Source organism: Myotis nattereri, assembly GCF_964212035.1.
Source record: "Myotis nattereri genome assembly, chromosome: 4".
NCBI lineage: Eukaryota > Metazoa > Chordata > Mammalia > Chiroptera > Vespertilionidae > Myotis > Myotis nattereri.
In genome coordinates, this window is record NC_138079.1 from 89,948,317 (window position 1) to 89,966,120 (window position 17,804).

The window sequence follows — 17,804 nt, forward strand, 5'->3', positions numbered from 1 at the left end:
TGAGTCAAAACAAGCATTTAATTGAATTGAATGGAAATTGAAAATGAAAACAAATATCATGGAGAACCAGAAGAAAGGGAAGCAAGCGCTAATGTTGTGAAAGTCTATTACAGAGCAATCAACCAGACCATGTTTTCCTAATACAGATTACAGAACTGGCACAGAGACAGACGGGGAAGCAGTGGGGACTCTGACTCTCCGGACATCTGCTGGGCGTCTCATCTGATCAAGCCTCGCCTTGCCGTGCTGACGATTTCATCTTTCAGAACTCAGAGGAAACGGCCAGGGAAATGGTTGCTTGGCACCAAGTCCTGGCAACAAGGAAACACTGGTTGATGAGAAAGTGGTGGAATCTTTGGGAGAAAAAAAGCAGGCACGTAAGCTTAGAGTTAATCACAGTGCAGAAAAGGGGGAAAGCACGCATTAAACACCTACTGGATACCGCCTACTTTACATGTGTTACTACATTTAATTCTCACAACAACCCTAGAAAGTGGGTATAAGTCGCTTCTATTTAAAGACCAGGAAAAAGGAAAAACAGAAAATGGAGAAAGGTTAAAGTCACTTGCCCAAGGTCATATAACACATGTCTGTCTGCCTGCAAATCACAAGTATTGACCTCACACTAAGCTGCTGAGCAACAATCAGGGCATTGCCTGACTGGCCACCTGGACTTGAAGAAAAAGGGTGTCAGTCCGTATAGCCTAGATAATGCTACAGTAACAACACACACCCCAAAATCACAGAACTGTGACACAACAGAAGTCATTTCTTCGAGGCTGGGCAGCTTTCTAGAGTAGCATCTGCCGTCTTTTGTGTGGCAACCCAGCACTCATTGGACTCATGGCCCCTCCATCTCAGCAGGGTTTGCCTCAGTTGGAGAGGACCTCACACCAGGGCTTCCTTCCCCAGTGCCTAGAAGTAGCACACGTCACTTCCATTCACATGACCCAACCCAATGCCTAAGGGGCGCAGAATACAATTCTCCACCGGGAAGGAGGAAGAACCAGAGAGGACCAGACACCCAAAGTCCCTATGGCAGCAGCCTCTGTCAAGTTGAGAAGGAAAGCTGCCTTGCACAGCAATGGACACCTGACGAATCCTGCCTCTGTGTGCTCCCAAGAGAGAGGAGAGAACACAAAAACAAAAATTAATAACTACATAGCAGTTCTCAAAAGGAGAGGGCACACTCTTGACAGGAGAAACTGATTATGAAAGACGATTTCACAACCAAGACTCACCAAGCATCTGGGGAAGCTCAGTCCCCTATGAACAAGGTCCCGTGGCCACAACTCCAGAAGAAATTAAATTGAAAAATGAAAGGGGGTATTTATAACATAACTAGAGGCCCGGTGCATGAATTTGTGCATGGGTGGGGTCCAGCCAGTGAGCCCCACCCCCATAAGGGTGGGGGGGGGCAATTGGGAGGGCAGCCGGTTGCAGGCGGTTGGCCAGCTGGCCCCGCCTCCTGGTCAAACTCCCGGTCAAGGGGACAATTTTCATATTAGCCTTTTATTATATAGGATACTGTGGACTGAGTGGCCTGCACAATAGGAATTTATTTCTCACAGTTCTGGGCTGGAAGTCCAAGATTCTTGGTGTGCCAGCTTGGTCCGTTTCTGGTGAGAGCCCCCTTCCTCGTTCACAGATAGCAATCAAGCAGAGCATGTGTTCCTAATACAGACCACAGCCTTCTTGCTGTGTCCTCACAAGGTGGAGACAGAAAGCTCTGGTCTCCTCCTCTTCTTATAAGACCACTGATCCCACAAGGAGGCTCTGTACTCATAACCTCATCTAAACCTGATCACCTCCCCAAGGGCTCACCTCCTAATACCACCCATGGCGGGTTAGCACTTCAGTGTATGCATTTGGAGGGATCACACACATGCAGTCCATAACAGGGAGGCCCAGAGAACCTGTGTCTGCTCAGTCCACGTTTACCATTCCCAATGAGAAGGAGGATGAGGCATCAACAGCAACTGACAGGAATGTGCAAGAGCTTCCTAGATGCTCGTATTTGAAAAGCTATGAGCAAAAGCTGCACCATGGGACACAAGTAAGTGTGCCTCTGGAAATGCATGCAAGGTAGCAAGACAGAAAAAGTGCTGAGCCTTTGCCACTGGGGGAAGGGATGTTCTCCATTTACACTAGAATCCAGTTCATATAATTCTGCATCATTAATAATATGAAAGCATGTGTACTGAGCTCTATCAAGATTCTTACTCTCAGTTAGAAGCAATAGTTTGCAAACAGTTATGATATCTGAATTCCTTGGACAATTTCTGATTACTTTTGCAACAAAGTGACAAAACATGAGGGCCATTATAACACCAGATTTTATTTGGATGAAAATATCAAAATTCCTAGAGGCAAGAGAATAAGTATTCAGGTACAAATTATCTAGACGTACATCCTCCATTTCCTTCAGGGGAAGGGCCTCACATACACCGAGCCCTTTCACAGTACCAGGCCCCATGATGAGCAACTTAAATATCTTATCCATTTCATGTCCACAGTAAGGGTTATGACAAGGTACTGTTAAGTTCTATTAGCTCCATTTTTCAGATAAGAAAACTGATGTTCAGAGAGGTTAATTTCATTGCTTAAGTCCACACATTTAGCAAGGAGCAGAACCTGAAGTCAGAGCCATGCCTGCCTAACTCTAAAGACTGTGCGTTTTTCACTACAAGGGATGGAAATTGGGGAAAACAAGCTACTAGAAAAAAATGGGAATACTGGTAGACTCTCTTCTTTATGGTTCTTGAAGGAGCTTCTCTGAAGCTACCCACAGCCAGGCATGGTGATGTGCTCGGTCCACATAGGTCCTTTGCCCCATCTGATAATTGATTACTGCCCCAGTAGATCCAGCTCATTGATAGCCTTTAATTAAATCCATTCATCCACAATTACCACCTGAGCTCCATGAGCCAACAAAAGAAGGAATCTGTTCACCCAACTGACCTTGAATCAGGCTCACCCTTGATCTCAATGCTCATCCAGATGGAAAAAAGTCTTCCAGGCCGTCATTGGGAAAATGAGGACTGCCCCCGCCCCCAAAGCTGGCGAGTTAGTATCACAGGAGATGGCTTTTGGAAAGCCATCAAGTTAATATCACAGGAGATGAATGGAAGCAGATGGCAGGTAAAGTACCTGGAACAGCTAAAGGTACACTGGACCAATGTAGCGACTTGTATTTCCCACATTACTCCAAACAGCAGCATCCTCTCAACCTGATTACCTCATGAGTCAAAGCACCTCTTGCAAAGCTCCATATGCTCAACCTTGACTTTTAAATGAGTAGAAACCTAGGAGACAAAAAAAGTGATGAAGAGTCTTGGCTCAGAGTCAACCAGACCTGGGTATGCATTCCAAATCCACCGCACGCCAGCTGTATGTAGGACGTAAGCCGTTAACGTTTCCACACCTCAGTTTCTCCCTCTCTGGACAAGGAATAAACAGAGCATATTCCTGCCATCCTGTTGTGAGTGCTAAGTGAAGAAATACAGGTCACGTCCTTGACACAGGACCCAGCACACAGTAAACAATAAAGGTTGGCTACTGTTCCTAAGGAAGAAAACAGCTAGTCTACACATTTTATAGGTCAGCATCAGTACTGAAAATAACTTTCTGCCATACCCTGAATCTTCCTCTCTTGATTGGTGAGCTTATGATTCTTGAATTTCAAGCGTCTCCTAATTAGTTATTTGGGGGTGAGAGGTCTGTGGGTAATTAATGACCCCAGGATGCCTTTCTCTGCACCCTGCTTGACTCATGTTCTTCCTGGGGAAATCTCATCCACATTATGATTTACTCATCCCCTCAACAAACACTTATTAACCTTCTACTAATCACCAATTACTATGCTCTCTATATGGAACTAGGCACCTTGTATCCCACTCAGCTCCACTTAGATGCCCAGGTGCCTAAACTCAAAGGGTCCAAAACTTGACTTTCCATATTTCAAAACATGTTCTCCCCCTGCCTCCTTTCTTGGTCAATGGCTCTGCCACACTGGAATCACCCCGGACTTCCTCCCCCTCCCTCCCTCTGCACATCCAATTGATGCCCCGTTTTGGGGGATTGAGGGCTGTGCCTCTCCCTTCCCATTTTTCCACCTTCACGGCTGATTCCCACTCATCCCCAGCAGCTTCCACCATGGCCACACTTCCTCCGGCTTCCCCCAGTACAGCCCCCACATGCAGGACCAAGTCATCTGAAACATGACTGTGAATCTGCCACTTTCCTCTGTAAAAACCTTCAAGGATTCACAAAACCTCCAAAATAAAGTCTGCTCCTTAGTCAGGAAGGCCCGTCAGGATCTAGCCCTGCCTACTGACCCGGCCCCCTCTCTGGCCATTTCTCACACAAGTCCCTTCCCTTCAGATGCAGCAACCTACTGGCCATCCCCCGGTGTGCCCTCGCACTCCTCCAAGCCTCTGAATGTGCTGCTGCTTGTCTCACAATTCCCTTCCCACCTCTTGGCTGCTGAGCTGACACCTAGTCATCCTCCTTCATGAGTTCAAATCCCCCTCCTGGCCTTTTCTGATGCCCTCCACACCACCACCCCGCGCCCCCCACCCCGTACCCCCCGTCCGCCCCGACCTTCCTCTGTGCTCCCTCTGACATTTTCCTCCTCTCATAAGTAGGACACGGTCTTGTGATTTGTTTTTGTTGTTTTTTTCTTCTTTCTTATCCCTCCAAAACCAGATGGTCATCTCTTTGAGGATAGAAATCCTGTCTGATTTACGTATTTCCAATGTCATACATGTTTTTAAGATAAAAGTCAAGACAAAAATAAAGTTTTTGCAACTGTGCTGATACCAGAAATTTCTGAAAGTAAATGTTTTATGAATATCAGGGGAATCATTATAATAATAATAATGACAACAACTATTTCTAAGTGCTTAGTCTGACTAAACACTTTATAGGCATAGCTCATTTAATCCTTTTAACTGCTCTATAAGGAGGTACTATTTTTGTTCTCTCATTTTGGGGGAGGGGGATAAAAGAGCACACACACTCACACACACTCTCACACACACACACTCACACATACACACACTCACACACACACACACACACTCACACACACTCTCTCTCTCTCTCACACACACACACACACACACACACACACACTCACAGGGCTTTGGAGTCCGAAAGACACAGTCCTAATGTGGTCCTGTCATTTCCCTTCTATATGCCCTCCTGGCAGCTCACCTTACTCCATTTGTGTTCTTATCTCTGGAATGAGGAATTATTATGATAATTAAAAAATACTATTTATAAAATGATTGGCTCATTATAGATGCCCAATGTTAATGCCTCTTTCCACAAACAATGACCCCTGGCAACTTGTCCAAATTCTGACTCCTTAGGAATATTATTAAATTCTTAGAAGTAGAGCTCTGGTTGGCTGGCTCCGCCCTGGCTTACCAATAGACCAGCTTTGAGCCTCTCTCATCCTCGCCACCACCCCTCCACAGCCCCCACCAACACTAGCTTCATGGATAAGGTGGGACTCAGGGCAAGTGACCCGGGATGGGGCTAGAGCGAGCGTAACTCCTATACAGTTTACCTGATAATTTTTAAAAAGCGGAAAGCTTAGCAGTTTGGCTTTGGGTTGTGAAGCACATGAGAAAGCGCTTTCATGTGTATTTCTGTCAACCACAGCGGGAAGACCACGTCCACTGTCACGGATGCTGGTGTGGAAGCACCTGACAGAGTGGGAATTTGCCACGATAGGATTTAAAGGGCAGCCTGTTGGCCTGGTGATACTGAGGCTGTCTTCCCATCAGCTCTGCCTCCCCCTTCCCACCACCCTCCCCTTCTCTCACCCGGAATACATTGACATTTCAAAATGTATTGATTACAGGAGCAGACTTGGTTTGGGCAGGGGAGCGGGGAGAAATGGATTAATTCTATTATTTGTGGGAGGGGGGAAATATAAACAAGGGTGCTTTTGTTTGGAGGACAAAACCAAAATTATTGGTTGAATGGGACTGAATTAAGCACTTAAAGTTCAGTCTTTCCAGAGTGCTGACAATGCAGGTGGTGATCAATACGGAAACAATCTGCACCGTGGGGAACCGGCCCGGTTATTAACAACTAATTATGCCAAGTGTTCTGCAGGATTCGGCTGTTCTCTGAAAGGCTGTGATACAGCAGGACTCGTCAGCAATGTCGGGGCCAGGAAGCGATTCGGTTCCCAGAACAGCAAGCCCACAGCCGGGCTCAAGGAACTCCCAGAGACCTCTGCTCCGTGGAGCCCACTTCACAGTCTGCCACTCACCAAGCAGGGGAGGGGCAGCCCACACATTTTTATCTGCATTTTCAAGTATGACTTACCAGCAGCCAGACTGATACTGCACCAGGAGCATCAGCACAGCCACACCAGCTGTTAAATAAATGAAATCTTCCCATTCTAGTTGGTCAACAGCCACCCCTCATGAGCTAAGAACTGAAGAGTCGACACCTGGCATAGGAAGAGGTTTCCAGAACATGCCTCAGGATCCATTCTGATGAGTCAGTGCTCAGGTGATCTACAGGTGATCAAATATTCTGAGTATGACCCTGACTACAGACAATGGCTTTCAGCCAGTCACCAGCAGCTAGTCTACACACCCAGATACCTTCCTTTGAGGGAGAGGGTACTTAGTGAAAATAAATAAAATCACACACAAAATATATGTACATTTATACATACATACATATACACACATATATAGTTGTGTATACATATATAGTTATAGATAGCTACATATATAGTTACATATAATTATGCCCATATTATGTATAGTTTTATATATTCAGATAGATATATAGTTTCTTTAAACTTGGTGTGTTTGGGAGATATTTCCATGTTACACAAATAAGTTTATCTCATCTGTTCACAGCTGCACGGCACTCAATCATATGGGTGTACCATCACTTAGCCACTCCCTTATGGGTGGATATTTAGGCCACTCCTACTTTTTCACTAGTATAAACAACGCTGTAATAAACATCCTGAGCATATGTCTCTCCAAATACATCGAACATTTCCGTACGGTAGATTCCAAGACATGGAATTGCTGGATCGATGAAAATGTGCCTTCCTAAAGTTGACAGATGTGCCAAACTCTTTATACATTCTTTTATATTCAAATGACAGCAGCACCTGCCCCTTTTACCTGGATGGCTCTGCAGGAGTCAGCCCCCCCCCCCCCAAAGTGCTCTCTGGTCTAGGAGAAGAGCCTGGTTGTACTGTGATGTGTCCATCTGCATTTAAAAGTCAGAGTCTACCAAGCGTGTTCTCATCTGCGCTGGCACACGTTTGCCCACAAAGAGGCAGAGGGACTCCTCACTGCCATTTCTAGCCAACAGATTATTCCAGGTGCCCCCAAAGCCTCCACTCGGCTGGGCTGGTCTGTCTGAGAATAGCAAACAGCAAGTTTGCCTGCAGAGCCTGGGAGAATGACACTCTCGCCAACCCAGTGTCACCACCTGTCACCCAGGTCCTGAAGCTGCTCTGCTTGTCTCTAGAGCCATAGGCAGTTCCTTTGAGAGTTCTTCCAACTCTGGCCACACCTTGCCTGGGATGTTACCAAGCAGCTGATGAAAAGTCTGTGGCCCTCAGACCCAGCGCAGAGGGCTAAGTAGAAAACAGATGCTAGTCCACCCTCCCTCCCTCCCACCTTCCGGTAGCAAAACCTTCTGGGCCTGGGAGGGGGCAGAGGAGGGAGAAGTACTGTCCACGGTACAAGTGTCTAGGCCCCAGCTCGGTCTGCCAAAATGCCACGCTACACAAGCAATTTTATTCATGCCACAAAGGACTTGAGGGAGCTTTTGAGAAGGGACATAACACAATAAAATTGGAAAATGTAATTAAAAGACAAAACCGGGGAAAATATATATACGGGACAGGACATAAAGGCCAAGGGGAAATGCATCTGTGCAATCCACTAGGTTTTGCACAATTTTTAAGCATGGGAACTCCAGCTGGGCTCCAAGCTCCCTGGTGATCAAAGGGGGGAAAAAGGGGGGTATGGGGAGATTTGAGTTATTATTCAGCCCAGCCAGCACAGCTCAGTGGTTGAGTGTCGACCTATGAAGCAGGAGTCAGGGTTCGATTCCCAGTCAGGGCACATGCCCAGGTTGCAGGTTTGATACCCAGTGTGGGGTGTGCAGGAGGCAGCCGATTGATGATTCTCTCATCATTGATGTTTCTATCTCTCTCTCCCTCTCCCTTCCTCTTTGAAATCAATAAAAATAATTTTTAAGTTAGTATCCAGATTCACCATGTGCATGAAGAAAATTCCCACATTTAGACTTTCAGAATAACGGCAGAGAGGAAAACAGGGTATACAGATGGCACAATCCTCAGTTCCTCAGAACAATTCTGTTCCTCCTTTGAACACGGGCCCCAGCAGCCGACCACCAGAGCGCCCCTCCGCCCGGCCTGGCAAGACCTTTCTGAGCTGACCTGAGGCCCCAGCTCCTTCTTAAGCCCCCCCACCCCCTCCTACTCCTCTTAGCTGCTTCCTGCCCACCCCCCACGGGGTGCAGCCAAGATCCCCCACACAACCCTCCAAGGTCCCCGCTCTCTAGGGAGCACAGCCCTTCTCCTCCCTGGGCACCTAGACAACCAGGTGTGTTTCAGGAGGATATGGGAGGAGGATGTTCTATTTTTTCTACACCAGACACCACGATTAGCATTTTCATTCCCCCACACCTTTTTTACTTGGTAACTGTTAAATATTAGAAAATATATGAAAATCCAGATCTGCCACTTTTTACAAATCAGGCCAAAAAAAAAAAAAATTTAAGTAGGTAATACGGCATCTCCTCTTAGCTGGAGCTGAGAGCCAGCTGCCTCCTTACACAGAGAAAGGCACCTCCAATCTGCCACAGTCCTCACCCTCTATTGTTTACACCCAACCCACTTCCTTCATCATGTTCACAAAGCCCAGGCTAGGCAACAAATACTTAAACTTAAAAAAGGAGAGAGAGAGAGAAGGAGAATGGAGTGAGCAAAACTGGCCCGAAAGACCTGAATTCGGACCCATGGCTTAACCATCCATCTTCTAGAATCTTCACAAAGTGAGGGGTCAGACACTGAGAGAGAAGTTCTTCCCACCTCTAACAACATTCCTTCTTCTGACAGGCAGGGGCCCTGCTGCCCAGGGTGGGGGAATTTGCTGACATCTTCAGACCACGGCCATTGTGATGAAGGGGTCAAGAGAGGGGCCCTGTGCGAGGGGGCCATGTCACTTTATTTTCTGCTTGAACTGTCTCACCTGCCAGTGCCTTCACCGCCCCAACCCCGGGGTTTTGCCACAGCATATTAGGCTCGGGTAGCCGCAAAGATGAACTGCGGATGCAGAGTCAATAGATTAGTTTTACAAGCAGAAACACAAACAAAACAAAGGCCAAAAAAATTTTATTTTAATCTCTTGCTCTCCTTTCGATAAATTGTATGAAACCAGTAGCCTGTTTATCAGAGGCTGGAGCCCAGGTGTGTCCCGGAAGCCAAGCCTCGAGCGCCACCTAGGTGCAGAGGACGGCACTGCAGGCGCTGATCCTTGAGCTGCTCCTCCCACCTCCAGCAGACCCTTCCCTTCCTGAATCCCTTCTCAGGCTGCCTGAAGGGAGCAGTGGAAGCGATATGCTATAGTGGGGGGCCAGGGGCTTTGCAATCACACCCTGCCACTTCATTACCTGTGCGCTCTTGGGCTATCTGTTTACTTATCTGCAAAGTGGGGACGACCATGCCACCTTACTGGGTGATTGGAACACTAAGAAAAACTAGTAATCTGGCATATAACATGGAGTCCATAAACTTTCCCCACTGCACCGAAAATTTACTCAGCCACAGGCAAATAACTCCCCGGGGTTTGTTTCGTTCGTCTGTAAACCGGGGATGGGACCCTGGGAGGGCGACTGGAAGCGGACAGAACATAACCAATATATACAACTCCTGGCTCACACCGAGTGCTCAGCCGTTAATAAGGGGAAGGGAAGGAACTGTAAATCTGGCCCTGATCAGTTACAGGCACTGAGGTTATACAAACACACGAGACAGTTATAAAGATAAATAAGACAGTCCTGTAGCGAGAGAGCCAAATGTAAATAATAATCCAAGGTCATAAATTAGATGTATAAACAGAGTGCATGTCGATACGGATCTCCAGGCTACATCAATTACCTCACCTACTCCTCATACACACCCTGCAACCAAGGATTGTCACCCAACTCAGTGATGAGCCAGGGGCGGCTCAGGGAGGGTGAGGGGACGTAGCCTGGACTTATGCTGTTCATGTCCTCACCTCCTCTTTGCTTCTAGTTTATATCTGACCGGTTCCCCAAAATAGATTCCCCATCTCTGCCACTGAAGCAGAAAAAGCTTGAAATCGGACTCTTGCTTCCCTCTCTCCCCTCCCCTGCCCCAGTACTCTATGGGCCTGAAGTCTGGGCTATTCCAATTCTCCATGTCTCTCCCACACACTCCCCTCTTTATGTCTCCACTCTCTCCAGTTAGACCCCCCTCACTCCACCCCTGCAGACGCCAGGGCTCTCTCTTTGTCAGCTCTTCTCCCTCCAGTCCCTCCCGCAGTGGCTCCCAGGAGGATCTCAGCAAGTCTAGTTGCAAGTCTAACCTCTCTAGGCTGCTCACCTTCCCGCAGGAAGCTTTTCCAACTACACTGCCCACAAGCATCTCTGCTGTCCCTCAACACAGACAGGTGGTTGACAACTCTGCCTGCACATTAAAATAACCTGGGGAAGCTTACACATCGTTCAACAGCAAGCACATGACGCATTAGCCATCAGAAAAATGCAAATCCAAACCACGTTGAGATACCACTTCACACCCACTAGAATAGATATGGAGTAATTGGAACCCTCTACTTTGGAAAACAAAGCTGGCAGTTCCTCAAAAGATTAAGCATCCAGTTAACCATATGACATATCAATTCCATTATGTAAAATATCCATGTAAACACTATACACATGCCCGGCTACCGTAGCTCAGTGGTTGAGCATTGACCTATGAACCAGGTCAAATTTTGATTCCTGGTCAGGGCACATGCCCTGATTGCCGGCTCAATCCCCAGTAGGGGGCGTGCAGGAGGCAGCCGATCAATGATTCTCTCTCATCATTGATGTTTCTCTCTCTCTCTTTCCCCTCTCTCTCTTCCTCTTTCTGAAATCAATAAAAACATATTTTAAAAAAAAAAAAACTATATACAGCCCTGGATGGTGTGTCTGAGTTGGTTGCGCATCATCCCGTGAACCCAAAGGTCACTCTTTCAATTCCCGGCCAGGACATGTGCCCAGGTTACTGGCTCTATCCCTGGTTGGGGTGCAAGCAGGAGACAGCAGGTCAATGTTTCTCTCTCTCTCTCTCTCTCCCTCTTCCTTCTCTCTCTAAAATCAATTTTTAAAACAAAAATTTAAAAAACTATATACAGATGTTCTTAACAGCATGATTCATAATGCCCAATCCTCCTCCATTAAAATCCCTGGGGTGGGGCCCAGGAATCTGCCAGCATGTGTAACACGTGTTCTTTATGAGACATCCTGAAGGTTGAAAAGCCTGACCTACAGAATCTAATTCATCCAAGGTCTGGGTCACAGTCAACAAGACTTTACAGCCTGGATCTGTGGCATCTCTGATTCATTTTTCCCCATTCCTGCACCAACACCTGCTGCTCCAGGCAACAAAAAGGACCTCTCCCTTCACCTTCATTTGGCTCCTCCAACTGGCCTCCAGTAGCAAGCCATCCCAGGCTCCCAACCTCCTACAATTGCACTTACTATAACCCAGTGGTTTTCAACCAGGGGTAATTGTGCTCCCCAGGGAACACTTGGCAAATCTGGAGCTATTTTTAATGGTCACAGCTGGGGTTGGGTGAGACTCCTGTCTAGTACAGCAGTTCTCAACCTGTGGGCCGCGATCCCTTTGTTGGTCGAAAGACCCTTTCACAGGGGTCGCCTAAGACCATCCTGCATATCAGATATTTACATTACAATTCATAAAGTAGCAACATTACAATTATGAAGTAGCAACGAAACTAATTTTATGGTTGGGTCACAACATGAGGAACTGTATTTAAAGGGCCAGAAGTTTGAGAACCACTGGTCTAGTGGGTAGAGTCCACAGATGCTGCTAAATATCCCGCAATAGACAGAACAGCCCCCCCCACCCACACACACACACACACACACACACACACACACAAAATGAAGAATTATCTAGCCCAAATGCCAGTAGTACTGACACTGAGAAACGCTGCAGTAGCCTATTGTCATGTGAGGGCCTCAAGGGCAGGGAATGTGTAATATTCAATCATGTAAGCTCAGAACCAGCTATAGAGCCTGACACACAATAGGTGTTCAGTAAATGTTAGTGTAATAGATCATCTGTACACCTCATCTGGCATTGCAGTGTTCACTTATTCCCCACCTTATTCAGGAAAAGAATTGCAGCTGCTGACAAAAAAACAAAACCAAAAAAACAACAACAAAAAACGACAAAGACCTATGCAACAGAACAGAATAAAATAAATGAGGTTGTCTTAGGAAAAAAAGAAGATAAAGTCACAGGTGGGTTGGGATCAGGTAAGTATCGGGAATAGTGATTACAGTCCCCGCTAGGCATGAGCTGACATTTGACTTTGGGCTTCCTGCTGGCCACAGCAAAGAGGGAAACATGAGATTCATAGCATTCATCCAATGAAATACCCAGCTGCTCAAGGGAAGCACAGCTTTCTCTGATGCAGTAACATGACAGGCACGGGAAGGGGAGAGGAGAGGGAGGAGAAGGCAACCCTCTGAATAGCATCAACACACCAGGAGCCTCTCATGACTATTTCTTACAACTTTCTCTGAGTTACTTTGACCTCATTCTCTTTGCCATGTAACTTGGTAGTTCCTCCCCTCTCACTGATTTTGGACTTGGCCATGTGACTTTCTTTGATCAATGAGATGAGGACAGATATGGTGCAAGCAGGAGACTTAGATGGGTTTGTGCAGCTGGATGTGGTTTCTTGCATTTCTGCCATCACCATGAGAAGGATGTGCCTGGCTACCCCCTAGTCCTGTGGTCGGCAAACTGCGGCTCGCGAGCCACATGCGGCTCTTTGGTCCCTTAAGTGTGGCTCTTCCTAAGCCTTAGGAGTACCCTAATTAAATTAATAACAATGTACCTATCTATACAGTTTAAGCTTAAAAAAATTAGCTCTCACAAGAAATTTCAATCGTTGTCTGTTGATATTTGGCTCTGTTGACTAATGAGTTTGCCGACCACTGCTCCAAACAAGGTGAGAGATATGTGGAGCCCAGCTGACTCAAGTTACCCCACAAACGTGAAACCTGTAGCACAACCACCCAGCTGAGCCCAGCCTGGCACAGCAAATCCCAGTTGTGTGAGCAAGCCCAGCTGAGTCCAGCAGAGCCTCCCCAGCCAGCTCCTTCGATGCACAATCCGAGTACATGTCCACTGTTATGGACCACTGAGCATGGGGAAGGTTTGTTATGTGGCATCATTCTGGCACTAGCTAACTAACACATCTCCCAAGTGCAAAGTGAAGGGACAAACAAATATAAGCAATCTTTTTCAGGGCTAAGATGGAGCGAATGGGTCTACATTAGGTTTTCCAGCTGAACTAGGTAGTAACTCCTTGATGATGGAACACAGGTCCCCCTAAGTGGCCACCACAGACCTGGGTACTTAAAGACACTTGATGCAAATGTGCCCACTGGAATTTGAGTGGGAACATAAGCAATCAGCACAATGCCAAAATGAACCAAAGTCAAAATGCTTGCAAAGCTGGACAATCAATTCACTGAGTTGGACAGTCTATAGGTTCAGATGCTCTAAATGCCCTGTCAGATCAGATCCAACAGAGGACCTAAAACAGACAGGGTGGTGACAGGTTTTCTAGACTTGGCCCTCACGTGGTAGCCACCCTCCTTCATATGGCTGGGTTCTTTCTGGCCACCACAGACCCCTCAGAAATGGGTCCAAAAACTCCCTTCATCTCCCATTCTTGCACATGGCTCCACTTCCAACTCAGAGTGAGCCTACATGTACTTCCCTCCATTGGGTAACTGGCCTGGGATCTCTAGCTTGAGCACTCAGATATTAAAAGGCTTGGCCCCATCTATACTTACATTTCCTTAACGCCTCATGTAACAAAATGTTTAAAGGCATGGGCTAGAGAGTTGGTAGATCCTGAGTTTCTACCGCAGCTCTGCCACGTATGAGCTGTGTGACTGTGGGAAGGCACTCAAACTCTCTGAGCCTTAGTTGTCTTAACTGTACAATGGACATAACAACATTTACCTGCCTTAGGGTTGTTGTTAGGTTTGAAAAAGGTGTCCTATATAATAAAAGCCTAATATGCAAACTGACCAAAGAGCAGAATGACCGGTGGAACGACCAGTCGCTATGACACGCACTGACCACCAGGGTGCAGACACTCAACGCAGGAGCTTCCCCCAGCCCACAGGCCCCAGGCCAGCCAAGGCAGGTGCCAGCGCCCCCCCCCCCCCGCCCCGATCGCCCTGCTGGTCACCCTGCAGAGGAAGGCGACCGGCAATGGCAGCAAGGAGTGGGGCCAGCGAGCAGTGGCACCAGGCCAGCCAAGGCAGGTGCCAGTGGGGGCCCCCCAATTGCCTCGCAGAGGGAGACGACCGGCGGCAGCAGGGGGCGGGGCCCGTGAGCGGGTGGTGCCAGGCCAGCCAAGGCGGGTGCCAGCGGGGGTCCCCCGATCGCTCCCCAGGTCACCTCACAGATTGGCCGTGATTGCCAGCCAGGCCTAGGAACCCTACCAGTGCACAAATTACATGCACCGGGCCTCTACTGTCATATAAAGTACTTAGCATAGCCCCCGGCACACAGTCAGTGTTTAATAAATGTGAACTATTATCATTTGGCTTTGAACTCAGAGAGTAGACTGGTCAGAGAGAGTTTCTATGGATTGGAATGGAAAAGTCTTGTGCCAGAATATAATAAAGTAATATATACCAAAAAAAAAAAAGAAGAAGAAAAAGAAAAAGTCTTGTGCCACAGAGAGACCTGCTGGCGGCAAGAGTAAGGTCAGATACGCTACCCCACAGGTGGCAGTGAGTGTAGCGGGCTGCCTCCCTGGGATGTATGTGGCGCACTGGCAGGTCACTTATGGTCCAGGCAGCTTTACCTAAACACCTTTGCAACAGCTTCCACTTTCATGCTGAAGGCTCTTCTCAGCAATGGCCCTTTGTCACCTCTGGGAACCATTTCAGCAGGTTGATCTGTGCGCTACCGTCACAATGCTGGATTTCCTTTCCCACCACCCTGACAGGCCAACGGTACCGATCCTATTGTTTCTTCATTAAACTGGCAGCTGGTCAGCTATGCAAGAGTACATTAGCAGAGACTGCTGCAGGAGCAAAACCAAAAGGAAGAGGCACCGTGGCCGTGTGCTCAGTGGTTGGAGCATCTGCCTGTGCTCCAAAATGTCACGGGTTTGATTTCCAGTCAAGGACATGTACCTTGGTTGCAGGTTCAATCCCAGACCCTGGTTGGAGCACCCGCAGGAAGCAACTGATCAATGTGTCTCACAGCGATGTTCCTCTCTCTTAGCCCTTCCCTCCCTCCCTTCCACTTCTCTAAAAATAAATCAGTGGAAAAAATATCCTTGGGTGAGAATTGACCCAAAAAAAAAAAAAAGGCAAGAGAAGTAAAAATGAGAGAGAGAGAGAGAGAGAGAGAGAGAGAGAGAGAGAGAGAGAGAGAGAGAGAGAAAGGGAAGGAAGTTTTGAACAGGGGTCAGATTATCGATGAAGTACGCAGTAGCCTCCCATTGCCTGGTCTGAATGCCCCTCCTAGGAGGGATGGAGCTGTGCAAACCATTGCCCAAAGCAGCAAGAAGAGCAGGAGAAGGCGGAAGCTGACATGGTCCAGCAGAGAGAAGAGTGGGACAGGAAGAGGAAGAGGAAGGTCAAGCTGGAGCGAAGCTGGAGTGGAAGCATGGTTCAAAGTCTTGGCCCTCCCACCCCTGGTCCCGGTGGAGAAACACATGATGATTTTGATACCAGGATACTTGAGGTAAGAAATGTTTTCAATATGACAGCAAAAGAGGGAAGGAGATCAGTCCGTATCCTGGTCGCTGTGGGGAATGCCAAAGGAGCCACAGGTTTTGCCACTGGAAAAGCCACTGAACCGTGGATGCTTCCAGAAAAGCAAAGAACAGAGCAGTTCACTCTTTGCATTATACAGAACGATATGAAGACCATGTGATATCCCGTGGGATCCTTTTAACATTTAATAGGACACATATCAAGATGAAGAAACAACCCAGAGGCCATGGCCTCTGCTGCCACCAAGCCATCATCATCATCTGCCCCTCACTGGCATGGAAGACGGGTGCGCCAAGGTCTCGGGGTTCCTCACATGCTCACCTCACCTGGGCCTCTTCCACGAGCTCTCTCACCAGGAAACCCACCAACAGCTGGCTGGGAAGAGTGTCTGTGTTGTGAAGTCCAAGGGGAGTGCCGCCCTCTGCCCAGCGTGGCCGATCACCGAAGGGGCCTTGAGAAAGGACCTGGGGCCAGAATAGCCAACTGGACTGGGAAGAGGTGAGGACCACCCAGGAACAAAGTGCTCCATACAGTCAGGTTTAAGGAGGACCCCAGCTGAGCTTCCCTGGGCCTCATCCACCACAGTGCCCGGCGGGCCAGCACCTGGAGGAGGCTCAGCTCTCACACCTTAGGGTGTGTGTGTGTGTGTGTGTGTGTGTGTGTGTGTGTGTGTGTGTGTGTTTTAAGGAAAGACTAAAAAAAAACCACACAAGTGTTCCATGTTTGTACCCCATGGAGTTGAAACATCTTCCCAAATCACCTGCCATTTATTATGTATGTTATGCTAAGAGCTAACCCCATCTAACAGGTAGGGAAACTGAGGTTCAAAAAGATAAAGAAACATTCCCAAAGGACTCCAGCTAAGAAACTATCAGAGAAGATTCAAACCCAGGCCTGTCCCCCTTCTCCCCCCAAGCCCTGGCTCTTGCCCCTACATTGAGCTGTTCCCCATATCATGGCCACCTGCCTCAGTCTGCAGACATCCCCTGGGCCTCCTCAATGCCACTTTGCAGGCCTCGCCCCAGCCTGTTAAGTGGGAGAAGATTCTAATTGTGTCTGACCACAAGGTCTGCAGGGAGTTAATAAATTCTTCCAAGAGAATATTTGCACTGAAGGCCTTATTGACTGGAGTCCATTTCCTGAGCTGGCATAAATTTTTCCCCCAGCAACGGTTGCAAAGCAAGTTCAAGTACAAATCCTGATGCCTAATCTATAGGACCCCTTGCTTATCTCCAAGGCTACATCGGCAAAGCCTGCCTGCCAGTCAAGGCCATTGCAAAAGGACACTCCCTAGAACACAGAGAGGTAAGTTTTAGGGGTTCCAGGCTTCCATAAAAAATGGACTTCAGTTCTTCTTTTCTCTATGGTTTTCAAATGATTATCACTTTTCTCCCTCACAGTCTCATGTTTTTCCTGGAAAGAAGCACAACTGATTCACTGCAGTGTTGTAATGCCCCATAAACAGAAACAGCCCAAGCATTCACCAGTAGGGAAATGGTTCCATAAGCATGCTACGTCCCTCCAAAAGAGCGCTGTGGAGGCACACTAACGAATGAGGAAGACCTCTATGTCCCCAATACACAGTGGTCTCCAACTTGTATCTTTTAAATGAAATTATCAAGGTTTAGAAAGAGTATATAGCTTTGTGTAGGAAAGAGATGGGAATATATAATTTATAGTAGCAACATGAAAAAAAATGGAAG

General features: G+C 47.5%; 1 pseudogene across 1 annotated transcript; it reads left to right on the forward strand.

Moving 5' to 3' along the window:
* Positions 1–15,707: 15,707 nt before the first annotated feature.
* LOC308518545 (small ribosomal subunit protein uS5m-like) lies at positions 15,708–16,580 on the forward strand (annotated as a pseudogene). Its single transcript has one exon. The product of its transcript is annotated as a small ribosomal subunit protein uS5m-like (transcript).
* The last annotated feature ends 1,224 nt before the right edge of the window (positions 16,581–17,804 follow it).